Source organism: Thermobia domestica, chromosome 1 (genome assembly GCF_964235325.1).
Source record: "Thermobia domestica chromosome 1, izTheDome1.hap1.1, whole genome shotgun sequence".
NCBI classification, from domain to species: domain Eukaryota; kingdom Metazoa; phylum Arthropoda; class Insecta; order Zygentoma; family Lepismatidae; genus Thermobia; species Thermobia domestica.
Genome location: NC_137454.1, coordinates 15117651 through 15130273, shown reverse-complemented (window position 1 = coordinate 15130273; position 12623 = coordinate 15117651). Strand labels below are relative to the sequence as shown.

The 12623-nt window shown below is 38.7% G+C and overlaps 1 protein-coding gene across 4 annotated transcripts in view; it reads right to left on the bottom strand.

The window, feature by feature from the left end:
• Positions 1 to 5220, bottom strand: part of LOC145683468 (ATP-dependent RNA helicase DHX30-like) — an 85979-nt gene extending 80759 nt beyond the window's left edge. For all 4 annotated transcript variants that reach the window (XM_081754802.1, XM_081754820.1, XM_081754807.1 and 1 more), the window contains exon 1: positions 5023 to 5220. The gene's annotated coding sequence lies outside the window, so the exon portion shown is untranslated. The remainder of the gene's footprint in view (positions 1 to 5022) is intronic.
• Between the last annotated feature and the right edge of the window lie 7403 nt (positions 5221 to 12623).

Below are 12623 nucleotides of genomic sequence, written 5' to 3'. Positions count from 1 at the left end.
GGGGCACCCAACCCCTCGACATTTGGACGTCTTTTTCCCTTGGTTTCGCCACTTGCTGAAGACAATCACCACAGCACTCCTCGAACACCTGACAAGTCCTGCAGTTTCCGAAATACTCGTGCCGAGTGTTTCTGAGCGAGCACTTTCTTTAAAATAATATTAAAAATTATAGAAAAATTTTCGAGACATTCGAGTCGAGTCGAGATTTTTAGCAGCTGTCTCGACTCGACTCGAGTCTCGACTCGAAAATTCGAGTCGAGAAATACGTTTGTCTCGACTCGTCTCGAAATTTACAAAGTGTGTCTCGACTCGAATCTCGACTCGAATTCGAGTCGAGTCGAGTCGAGATTCGAGACATGTCTCGACTCGTGCGCATCCCTATTGGACACTATGTTCCTCTGCTGCATTGGCCAGCGTGTTCACCCGATTTCTCTTCGATTGAACAAGTCTGGTCGATGCTTGAATAACGCGTTCACGCCCACTAATTCTGCCAGCCACAGATGATGATATGTGGCATTGTGTAGAAGACGCATGGTTTGTCATACTCAAGCACAACATTCAAGGGAACATCCATTCTCTTGATGTCTCGTCGTCTTGCAGACATTCTGAGTCCACGGTGGACTCATAAGCTACTGATTGTCGTCAGTTCTGCTGCGCTGTCGCCACGTTTTCATGCGTCGCATAGAGCGTTAAATCTTATCTTTTTTTTTTACTTGTACCATTAGGTTTTGCCTCCCAACTTCGGTGTTACTATCTTCTTTCCTTCTTGGTGTTGCATTTTCAATGGCGAGCAACGTATAAACCCTATTTCTCGAATAAGCTCTACCCCCCAAAATATAGCTCAGTAGTTGAGTGGCGTAGCCAGAAATTCATCAAGGGGACTCTCACACAAGCATATATGGTATAAAAATATATGGCGTGAAAATTTCGGTTGCTATTGGAGTCCAAATTTTTTGCTAGCTGATAGGCAATGGCATAAATGGAGTCCAACCTGAAATTTTGGTGATACATATATTTCACTCAAGGTGTATATGTGTGTGTCTGTTTATATGCGGTATTTAATTTCTCGGTAACTAGCCTACTGGCCTGATCTGAACAAACTTTGGTGGGTACGTACTTTCCATAGCCTAAGGAATATAGATCGCTATATTTGCTAGTCATGTTCGACCAGGGCCAGGCTCGTCTCGTCTTGTATGTGGTACTTAATTTCTTGATAACTACCGGCCGGATCTGAACGAGATTTTGAGGACAAGTACCAGTTTGTCTAAGAAATATATATTGTTATATTAGGTAGCGGTTCTTGGCCAGGAACAGGGTCACCCCGCCTTGTATATTGTACTTTGTTTCTTAGTAAGTACTGGCAGAATATGAACGAAAAGTGGTGGGCAAGTAGCCCATTGTCTAAGGAGTATTGGTCGTTATATTTGGTACTCCACGCTGGGAGCTTCTGAGTCATTTCATTGACTGTGTTCTGCTTGTTAAATATTTTCTATTCGTACCCGCAAATAGTGAATTTTGATGCATATGCTACAAAGAAAGAGCTGAGAAAGATTTAAAATATAACATATTTTGAATTTGCCTAAATCTCATGAAGGCCAAACATAGGGCTTCTGGGAAGTGAATTTCTTTAACATAACTGTGAAATATATTTTTCTGTTATAAACTACAAAAAAATAACGTCGTAACATCAGGATAAAACACGGAACATACTGTATGTAAGCAGAATCCACTTTCAATATCAGTGCAATATTTTGCGCCAAGTGAGCTCCCTGGCTACGCCACTACAGCAGTTCCAGGATCCGAAATGGGTTCTTTGACCAGTGGTGCCCACCCCCTCATGTCCATGACGCACCCCCTCAATTGTCTATCCGTAGGTGTTCTTCCATGAAAAAAAAATCTTTTCGATTAATTTTTACATCCCCTCAAACATATTTATATAGATTTACCCCCCCCAAATATTTCAATGACGCAGTTTGCGTCATAGCCCCCCTTTGTGGGCACCCCTGCTTTGACCACAATGAATGTACATATATATTTGTATTTGTTCAAGATTTAGGATTTAGATCTCTGGGCTTTCGACATCTATGGCCATGTTAACCCGTCACATATGAGAGATAATGACCCTGGGCAATCACGTTATCCGAGGAAAGGGAAGGCAGGAAGCGGCCTAGGACCTGTATGTCAGGTACCAACCCGGCATTTGCCTGGTGTGAATGAGGAAAATCCAGGAAAACTTCATTCAGGGTGGCAAAGATAAAAAAGTTTTCTACACTTTTTCAACCGAGTGCCCCCACCGGGAACGGACCCCGGGACCGCTCCAAATTTGTTTTTCTGCAAACAGATAAACTCGAATGTGTTTTGGGCAAAATAATAATAAAGCCTGGTCATACGTCATAATCTTGGTAATTAAGCTCTTGAATTTGTTGGTTGTTTTAAAACAGGCATAAAATGGTAATGTGCTCTTAATCTTGACGATAAAAGGTAAATATGCCTCTGCAATGGTAACAATTAGAAGGGGAACTCTACTTTGCTTTTTCAAGGGAAATCAATTTCTAGGGAAAATTTGTTAATTCCTCTTATACTCTTTATCAGTAGGTATTTTGAAACATTATAGTCTATATTATTGGTTGAAGAGCATCGTCATCAGAACTTTCCACCAATCAGATGTACACTTCCCTTCATGCATTACCAAACATGGCGTTCGCGCTTATATATTAATGGATATGTATACTTTCCAAATGCGTTTTTTAAAAATAATTTTTCATATCCCAAGGACATGTATTTGATAAGGGCTCCGCCCCCAAATCCCCTTTCTAAAAGTTCATTTACATAATACTATAGTTGGATTTTGTTCATAGTGCTGGTTGGACACGACAAAATAAGGATTCATTGTTTTCGTTATTTCTGAATAGTGCATAGTTTGCAACACTTCAAGGTACTATTTTTTAATTTCGCGCAGTAATTCAATAGATGAACACTTATCGGGTGAGGAGCAAAGAAAGCATGAAAATACGAAATATTTCTGATTAACAATTCAGAATGAACGACGGAAATGAAAGAGGAGTTATTCTAGGTAAGGTATATAAAATAACAAATACTGACATTACGGTGAAAACAGATTAATGTGGCTCCAATTCGGAGCCGCCATTTGTGGCAGATTAGCCGAATGCGCATGTCGGATGGTCCGGGAAAACTCACGGATGCGACGTTGTTCCTTAAAACACGGCATTGTGTAGTATTTGTACAGAGTGCATCATTGTGAAGTTACGCAGTACCGTAGCGTAGCCATGATGTGTGTTTGAGGGGGCCCAAGTGCTGTTATAGGTACATATAGAAAAATTACAAAAAATATATAAACATAAAAATATATTTAAAAAATTACAAACATCAAAGTACTAAAGTACATTGCCGGACCTCTTTGGGGGGCGGCCCCTCTGCCCCCCTTTCCCACTCCACTGAGTTACAGCAACATAGTTGCCGCTAATTGTTGAAAACTATATGCAGTTACAGGCCCCATCTTTACATTTGAGGGATCAGGAGCGGATCCAGGGCCCCCCAGAACAGGAAACTTTATTTTATATATATAAATAAAATCCATCCCAGAGTTTGGAGCACTTAAAAGTTGCATTATGACAACCCACCGTCCCCCTTCCCGGATGTCGGTCCTGGATCCGCCCCTGCGAGGGATAAAGGAACTTCCCGTCTCAAGTACGGCAATTTCCCTGGCTCGTCAAAGGATTTTTTTTTCCTTCCCACGGAAATATTTGTCTTCGGGTTAAGTGCTGTATCGCCGGACCAATGTTAGAAAATTTACCGGGTCAATTGAAAAATTTATTTAAGTCTGTGAGCAAGAATGAGTGAAAGTCAGGTAAGGGGAATAGTAAAAGTTAAGAAAGTGCTTGTATTTGTTGGTTGTTTTTTATGTAAGCGGCAAGTATGTGGGGGCGGATGGACTATTTCGCGGAGAGGTACACTTGTTATGATATAATGGCGTGAAAGGCAGTGTCGAAGTGGCTTGCGTATATCAAGGCTGTGACATAGACTGTAAAATGTACACAAATTTTGGGCATCTTTAATTTGCCCATTTCATGTCGAGAACAGAACCCAACCAACCTCTGTGGGGTTTCTAACCCGTTTCTACTACTACTACTTATACTATGGATCCTTATAATAAAACTGCACGCCTAATGTAACGTAATCTAACGTAACTTAATATAATCTAACCAAATATAATCGAATGCAGTACATTTTGGTACTTTTTTAAATGTTTAAATTGGTCCGGGGATACAGCACTAATGCCTTTCCTTTCCCTTCATTTAACAGGCTAAACGTCTGTATATCTTACATCATTGTAATAATAATAATAATAATAATAATAATAATGGCATTTATTCCGAAGTTGGGCGTCCGCTGTCGCCACGTTTTTTTGCTGTTATCTCATTTCCACACTTTCTGCAATTTGTTATTAGGTTCACTAATCCCTGCGCTTTACAAACTTTTAAAAGATTGTGCTCGTTATCAACGTATTGCTTCACAAATGTTAAAACTGTTAGTTCATTGCCCTTGTACATTCGCCATGTTGATAACATAAATGCTCGTTTCTTTCCCACAATGCAACTGTTTGGTTACCTTGCGCCAAGTAGTTCCCTCCGCTCGCCGTATAGTCCCATGTTTATAACCGCTTATATATAACACATAAACAGATTTTTCGAGACTCTTATATATTATCAAGCACACAAACGATCAAATTATCCATATCTTTCCTGTAAATTTTAAAAATTTTGCTGGAAACGGACGCCCAACTTTGGAATTTAACCCATAATAATAATAATAATAATAATAATAATAATAATAATAATAATAATAATAATAATAATAATAATAATAATAATAATAATAATAATAATAATAAGGCTTAGGGGAAGTTTCAACCCCTCGTAGAAAAGCTTGTTTTGAACTTCGTTTGAACGAAATGTGTACTCGAAACATAGGCCTACATTTTAAAATCAATGTCCTTCTTACCTCAAACCTGTATTTATCAGAACATTTATGCTTTTCCTGTGTTACGCACAACTATAATTGTTTAGTTACTATTCAAATTTTCTCCAATTTTGTGTGAACCATTTGACGACATAAGATCATTAAATAAAATTAAAACATGAAGCTTTTTCGAATAGATTTATGTTATTGCGGCTTTCTGTTTAAGCATCTGACATTTTATTTTTCTTTCTTTCTCTTTTATGGGTGATTATGAAAAAAAAAATTCCCGATATACTCCAGGATTTCTCCTCTGAGTGGTAAGAGTAAATATATTTTCAAAAAATCTAGTTTTCTCTTTCGTGTAGGCCTATGTAAATGAAAGCTCGTTCGCTTTGTAACTTTCGAGCGAATGAAACTGGTTTTTATTGCAATGAGTTAGTAGTAACATGACAAGCCATTGAAAGACTTTTATATGTATTAGAGTGGTCCTTATTTTCTACTTTCAAGGTTTTTTTTTCCTACCCCCTAAAATGGTTTCATATCAGACCATACGGATCCACAGGTTGTAAAATGTACAGAAAAATTGGCCAAGTCTTTAATTTTCCCATTTTACGTCGAGAACAAACCCAACCAACCCCTGCGGGGCATCTAACCCGTTCGTACTCCTCCTCCTTCTTCTATTACTACTACTACTTAAACTATGGATCTGTAAAGTAAAACTGCACGGAAATTAGCTCAATTGAATAATATTAACGGTACCCCAAGCGAACACAAGTTTTTAATACATTTACAGTGTATATTTGAAACAAATAGAGAGCGTGATCAAGCTCCCTCCCCCCCTCCAAAGTTATAGAGAAAACCATATCTTGGATAGGTAGAACCACATTTATATTATTACTGTATAGTACCATCACGGTGGTCATGTTGGAGTTCTCCATTTTAGATTCAGGTTCAATATCTTTAATAGGAAAGCAGTCATAGGACATATCGTTTCGGGATAGCTTGTCACCACAAACATAATCTGATGTTACTTCCGACTTATAATTAATCATTTAATAGTTATTACCTTAACTATTTCTGTTTATTAATTTAAAATTTTTCTTCTAAACTTACAAGGTCTCATATTGTATACTGTAAATGCATTAAAAACTTGAGGTCGCTTGCGTCATGGTTTAATATTATTCAATGGAGCTATCTTTTCTAATGGGTTACTTTGGTCTATATGGGGCCATATTAGAGGATGAGACTCAAAAAATTGGGGATACACATTAGGCTCAAGGAACACTTTTGAGAATAGCTACGTTACACGGACGGACGGTATCTTGTTTCTGCCACCTTGGATTCGAAATTTTTATTATGAACAATAGGTGAGTAGAGTGATATATGACTCTAGTCTAGAATTTTCTCAGGATGTCAAATATGTAATCATATTTTATAAAACTTAAGATGGTGGAAAGTTATTGACAAATTTATGTTGACTTATCACTAGAGACCGGATGTTTAGGCACTAAAAACCTGGAAAATAGGCAGGCAAATAGGCACTTAAAATTTAAAAAATAGGCAGTAAAATAGGCACTAAAATGTAACTTGAAATAATGAAGATAAATACTCAATACCATTAAAAAATAGATTCAAGTCATAGATAATGTTCAAAGAATATAGAAACATACTTGTTTGTTAAATAATATCTTGTTTTACTGTATATACAAAAACGAGGCATGTTATGCATTGCACATACTGGGTGAATCTGAAAGATGTGCACATACTTTGGGAGGTGATTCGTGACATGAAAAGAAGACAAAAAGTGCTGTTGCATGTTGTCGAATTCTGCGTCGTGTTCGAGTGACAGGAGTGCCAAATTGGAATCGAAATCGAATCCTGACAATTGGAACGGGACATAAAGGTGCGCACATACTTCAGATAATGATTCGTGAATTTCAAGAGGACTTTTATCTTCTTTTTATGTCACGAATCACCTCCCGAAGTATGTGAACATCTTTGAAGTTCATCCTGTATATATATTGTAAAGTATTCTACCACGAGCTTGTGTTTACAAACACATAATATAAGTAAATATGTGTGTATTATGTTGCGTAAATTATATATTTTCCCAATGAAGGCTTATTTTGAAGAAAATGCCTAGAATAGGCAATATTAGGCACTAGAGCAATTATTTAGGCAGTAAAGGTCGAAATAGGCAAAATAAAATTGACTTAAATCGAAACTATAACCCCCATATAAACTTTAAAACGTTATTTTTGATCATATCTTTAATATTAAAGAATAGGCATTTTGCCTAACATCCGGTATCTACTTATCACACAATGTGTTCCACATGTCCATGCTAAGTAATGCACGTTTGCAGACACTGCTTCCATTTGCTTTGGACATGACGCAGAGTTTAGGGTGAAACTTGTGCACACGCAGTGACGATACGTTGTTCCATATGAAAAAAGATAACGAATTTTTACAGCCATAAGCCATAGCCTTTTCACATGTCCCCGAAAGTAGAAATCAACTGGTGTTAGGTCTGGTGATCGGGCAGGCCATTCAACTGGCCCACGTCGACTAATCCGTGTCCCAGGAAGTTGTTCATTCAATTAGTGACGCACTGTGACGTCATATTGGTAATTGTAAGGAGCGGCATCGTGTTGAAAATACTGCGAATCTTCGGACATCGCAGCTGGCAGTATCTGTTCTTGTAACAGCGCAAGGTGTCGTGGAATGAAAAAGGAACCGATTACTCGTGTTTCTCATATTCCTGACCACACCATAATCTTCTCTGCACCGGTCATTTGGATGAATCTGTCCATGAAGGGTTGTCGGGTGACCAATAGCGCATGTTCTACCTATTAACTTCGCCATTCACGTAGAAGTAAGCTTCATCCGAATAGAGTATCTTCATAGCGAAATTAAGGTTCAAGTGTAATTGATCGATAATCCACTCACAAAATTGCACTCTTTCATCAAGATCGTCCTCGGAGATAAGTTCCTACATATGCACCTTAAACAGATGTCACTTATACTTGTGCAACACCCTGTGCACAACACTATGACACACCATAGTGCATTGGGTTCGAGACAACATGGCGTTGTGATAAGCAGCCCTGTCTTGAACTCCAGCTTGATACAATATTATAGATTTTTTACAAGTGTTCTTTTTAGTTCAATTTATGTTTGTTTCCAATATTAAAGAGTGTGGACATTTCTAGTGTTAATAATTTTCAATATCATGAAAAGTTAGCTATCAGACAAACAGTTTAACACGGGTGACTTCGGGCTCTATGCCTGCGCCATTTTATTGCAACTCCGGTTGTGATCCTGACAAAGTATATAACAATTTTAATTTACACTAACTATTTAAAAATCATAGAATAATAGTCGACATGGCTTATGGCTGCAGCATTCCTATTATAAAACCACCAGTGTGATTTTAAAACAAGAACACAGTGCATTGATAAAGACGCGACTTGTTCTTCTCTGGGATGCCATCGAAGAAGGAGGCCAGCTCTGCCGTATGTGTTCCTTCGTTCGTCGCAGTCCAGGGTCATCCGCTACGAGGTCTCCACGAATGTATCTGTCTCCTTAAATGTAGTTAATATCTGTGACACAAAAGTCACGTTGTGGATGACGCTAGTTGACATCGGCAACCACTGCAGGACACGCCCTCTGCCCTATAGTTTCTTTGTCTGTCGCTTTAAGCGGACTTTTAAGAGCTGCTGTATACGATGGACGAACAGGTGACCATGAATAATCTCGATCTCGAGAAAGAGAGGTATCAGATAGTTGAGAAGAATTGGAAGCCTTGCGGTTGCGAGGACGAGCTGTTTTCCGCCTATTTTCTTGTGGTGGTCCCATGACAGTTGATGGCAACCCTTGATGTTTTCCCTCAGTGGAAAATGCAGTCATTGACGAGCCAAAAAAATGAATGACAAGATGAAAGCCTTATTAGACATAAACAATGTCAGCCAGAAACTCATGATTTTTTTTTAAAGTGCTGTTTCATTCCCATCCGAAAATGAGCGTGACGCAGAAAGTAACCCACCCTGAGTCATGAGCATCAATTTACATGTATATCTATTTGGAGATGAGTATTAGGATTTTACTTTTATTGCATTCTTAGTTACACATACATAAGGTTTTAGCATAACATGTAATGTAAATGATGAAATGAAGTGCAGGTAAGAAAACACAAGGACGTAGGATATTAATCTTCTACTCTGGGCTACTCAGAGTGGGTTTAGACGCTTGGAGCTCTGTCAGTTAACGACAAAGGGGAAAGGGATGCAATGATCAAGTTACATACAATGGATGAAGGGATGATGACAATAAAGGCAACGAAGAGGGTTATAGAGAACAGCGGTATGATCACGTTCGTGGATAGCAAGATGATCTATTGGTGAATAAGCATAAGGTGGTAAAGGTCGTGTCTGATCTAAGAGTTTATGAAGAATCAGATGAGCGTGTAATATGCGTAGCGAGAGCAGATGCTGTACAGATGACCGAAGAACGTTGGTATTGATGTGCGACAATAGATCTCGGGAGTCGGAGTGCTTAGCGGCAATGAATAAGACATGACATTCCAGAACCTGTAGTTTGTCATAAAACTTTTGTGAAGCCGAGAACCAGGCGACATGTCTATGCGTAAAAGCAGGACGAGCAAAAACTTTATATGTATACAGAATGAGTTTGGTGTTAAGATACTATTAGTCTCTTTCAAACTGCGTAACAAGTGATCCGACAGCGAACAATAGCTTGTAAATTCGAAAGGTGGGCGTTCCAAGAGAGATGTTTGTCAACAGTGACACCAAGGTACTTCACACTACATTTGTAACGGTATTGGCTAGCCTAGTAATGTAAGATCTAAATGTTCCAGATTTTATGTTAAATAATATTAGTTGCATTTAAATCCAAACAACGTTATTTGTGTTTTAGATTGGATTTAATGGATTGAATTTCTTGAAAGAAATCCCTGATTTTTTTTAAAGTGCAGTTTCCTTCCTATTCTAATATGGGCAGGCCGAAGAAGGTTACGCCTTCTCTTGGGCCAGTGGTAATTAATAGCAAATAAGGAATTTGAGATGGGTCCAGGATTTTTTATATTTACTGTATTTATTCATGCTTGTTATTCAGATATAATAATGTTATGAGAGCACATGATGCAAATAGTGAAGTGAAGTGCAGTAAACAAAATCCTAAGGTTATGTGTTAATTTGAACAAGGGCGTTAATCATCTTCTCTAGGGCTAATCAGAGCGGACCCAAAACACTTGAAACCCTGTTAGTATAAACGAAGGAGTATACTGATGAAATCATACTCTATAGATGTATAGATAACAGCTATAAATACGACGATGAGGATTATAGAAATCTCGCATGTTCACGTTCATGAATTGCAAGAAAATGGCTGACTGGCGAACAAGCGCAATGTGGTAAGGATGTAGTCTGCTCGAGAAGCTCATGGAGAATTGAGTGAGCATCTCTAATACGGCGGTTGATATAACGAAAGCGAAGATGATAGATATGTGGTAGAAGTGTCGGTATATCAGTGCGGCGATAGACTTCTTGTGATGGAGTGCAAAATGCTAGAGAGTATGCAAGGCATAAAGCATGACGTTCCAGGACTTGTAATCTGTCATAAAACTTCAATGGAGCTGACTAACCCGGTTAATGAGTTACAGCTGGGCGTACAAAAACCTTGTACGTATAAAGTATCAGTCTCGTATTGAGGCCCCAGTTAGTGCCTCGTAAACCACGCAACAAATTGATTCAACGGCTAATATTAGGTTCGAGGTTGGAGAGATGAGCTTTCCAACTGAGGTGTTTGTCAAAGGTGACGCCAAGTTACTTTACACTATTCTGTAAAGTTAATGGGGAACCTAAGGGTGTAAGGTGTAAACGATCAGAATTTCGATGTTGTTGTTTTGAGTTTAATGCACCGTTCAGCAGCGAGGCTATATGAGACGTGGACCTACTGATTAACGTGGAATCCGAACCACATGAGCTCCCGCCGGGAATCGAACCCGGGCCTCCCACGCCAAAGGCGATCAGGATTTCGAGTTTGAGAATATTTGTTGTGTGTGAGTCCAAATAACGTCATTTGAGTTTTTGCTCCATTTAATTTCAGTTTTCATTTAAGACAACAACTAACAAGTTCGTCGATTGTCAGTTGCAGTTTAGGGTTAATACGATCCACTGAGGAACATAATACTACATATGCAGTATCATCTGCAAATTGTAGAGAGTATATTGGTGGCTAAGGTTGTGGTATATAAGATGTAAAGTAGGGGCGATACAACAGAGCCTTGCGGCACTCCTACATGAAGTACAGTGATGGGATTGAGACTGATGAATTTGGATGGGAGCAGAACGGTGAAGAAAATTGGCTATAAGTCGGACGTATGTTAAGAAGTCCCTACGCTCAATATCAAATGGAATTAGTACAGAAGGCAGGCGTTTATTGAAATGGTTAATAATATAGCTAGATAGTTTCAAAAGTTGATCAGCAGTATTAAATAACGGTCGAAGCCCGGCTTGTGTAGTTGGCAGAAGAGAAGTAGATAAGAGTGGAGTCGTTTGACCAGAATTCGTTCCAATATTTTGCTGAACACATTTGTGAAACTGGTCAGTAGAAGGCTATGTTGGTAGAATCTTTATGTGGTTTTAGGAATACCAATATTTTGGTGAGTTTCCATAAGGTAAGGAAAAAAAGCCTATTGTGAGAAGAGCCATATGGAGCAGAAATAGGACAGTATGAACTGCCGATGGTGCCTGCTGAATTTGGTTATAAGTCATTATATCTGCTCCAGGAGCTGTATTACGTCGATTACGGAGAGCGTCGACATCATCATTACTGGTAATTGGAGCTGTGAGTGGTTCAGTAGCATCAAGGTGATTTTCTATGGTAGGTGTAAGAACTGTCGGGTAGGATTGCCAAACCTGGTAATGTGACTATGAGATGGATGTGTAAAAAGTGGAGTAGAATGAGGGGTGAAAACGTCCTCAAAATGATGAGCAAAAGCTATTGCCTTCTCTGCATGGATAGTAGGGACAAGGTCAGCAACATGAATAGGATATTATGATCCGTGTTTTTGGTAAGTAAGGCGTGTGAATAAGCCCGAGAATGTTGTTGAGTTGGTCTCATTATACACATAGCTGATTACAAGAAATACAGTTCAATACTCAACACGAAGCATTTTATGAGTGTTTTTCTCAACTCTTTATTCAAGGTCCCATAAAACAGATTTTTCTTGCTGTTCAAGTATTTCGCTGTTTCTCTCTTTGCTTTTATTTCACATTCGCGCTTCAACTCAGCGCTAATAATACTAGTCAACTATCAAAAACTAGTCACTTGTTCTGCCCTCCTATATTTCACACCTACCATTTCATTGCAATTACTATAAAGTTAGTCTTTGTATTCCCAACATTTATTCTCATTCCATATACTTCACAGCATTTCTTTAAGTTTTCTAACATCATATTGACTTTCTTTTCAGACTCTACAACAAGCGCCATATCATCTGCAAACCGTATACACCAAATCATTCTACCTCCTACCGAAACACCACCCTTATTTAGTAGGCTCTCCTTCACTATCTCTTCTAGATAACTATTAAATAGCTTCGGAGACGTTTCTGTTGAAAT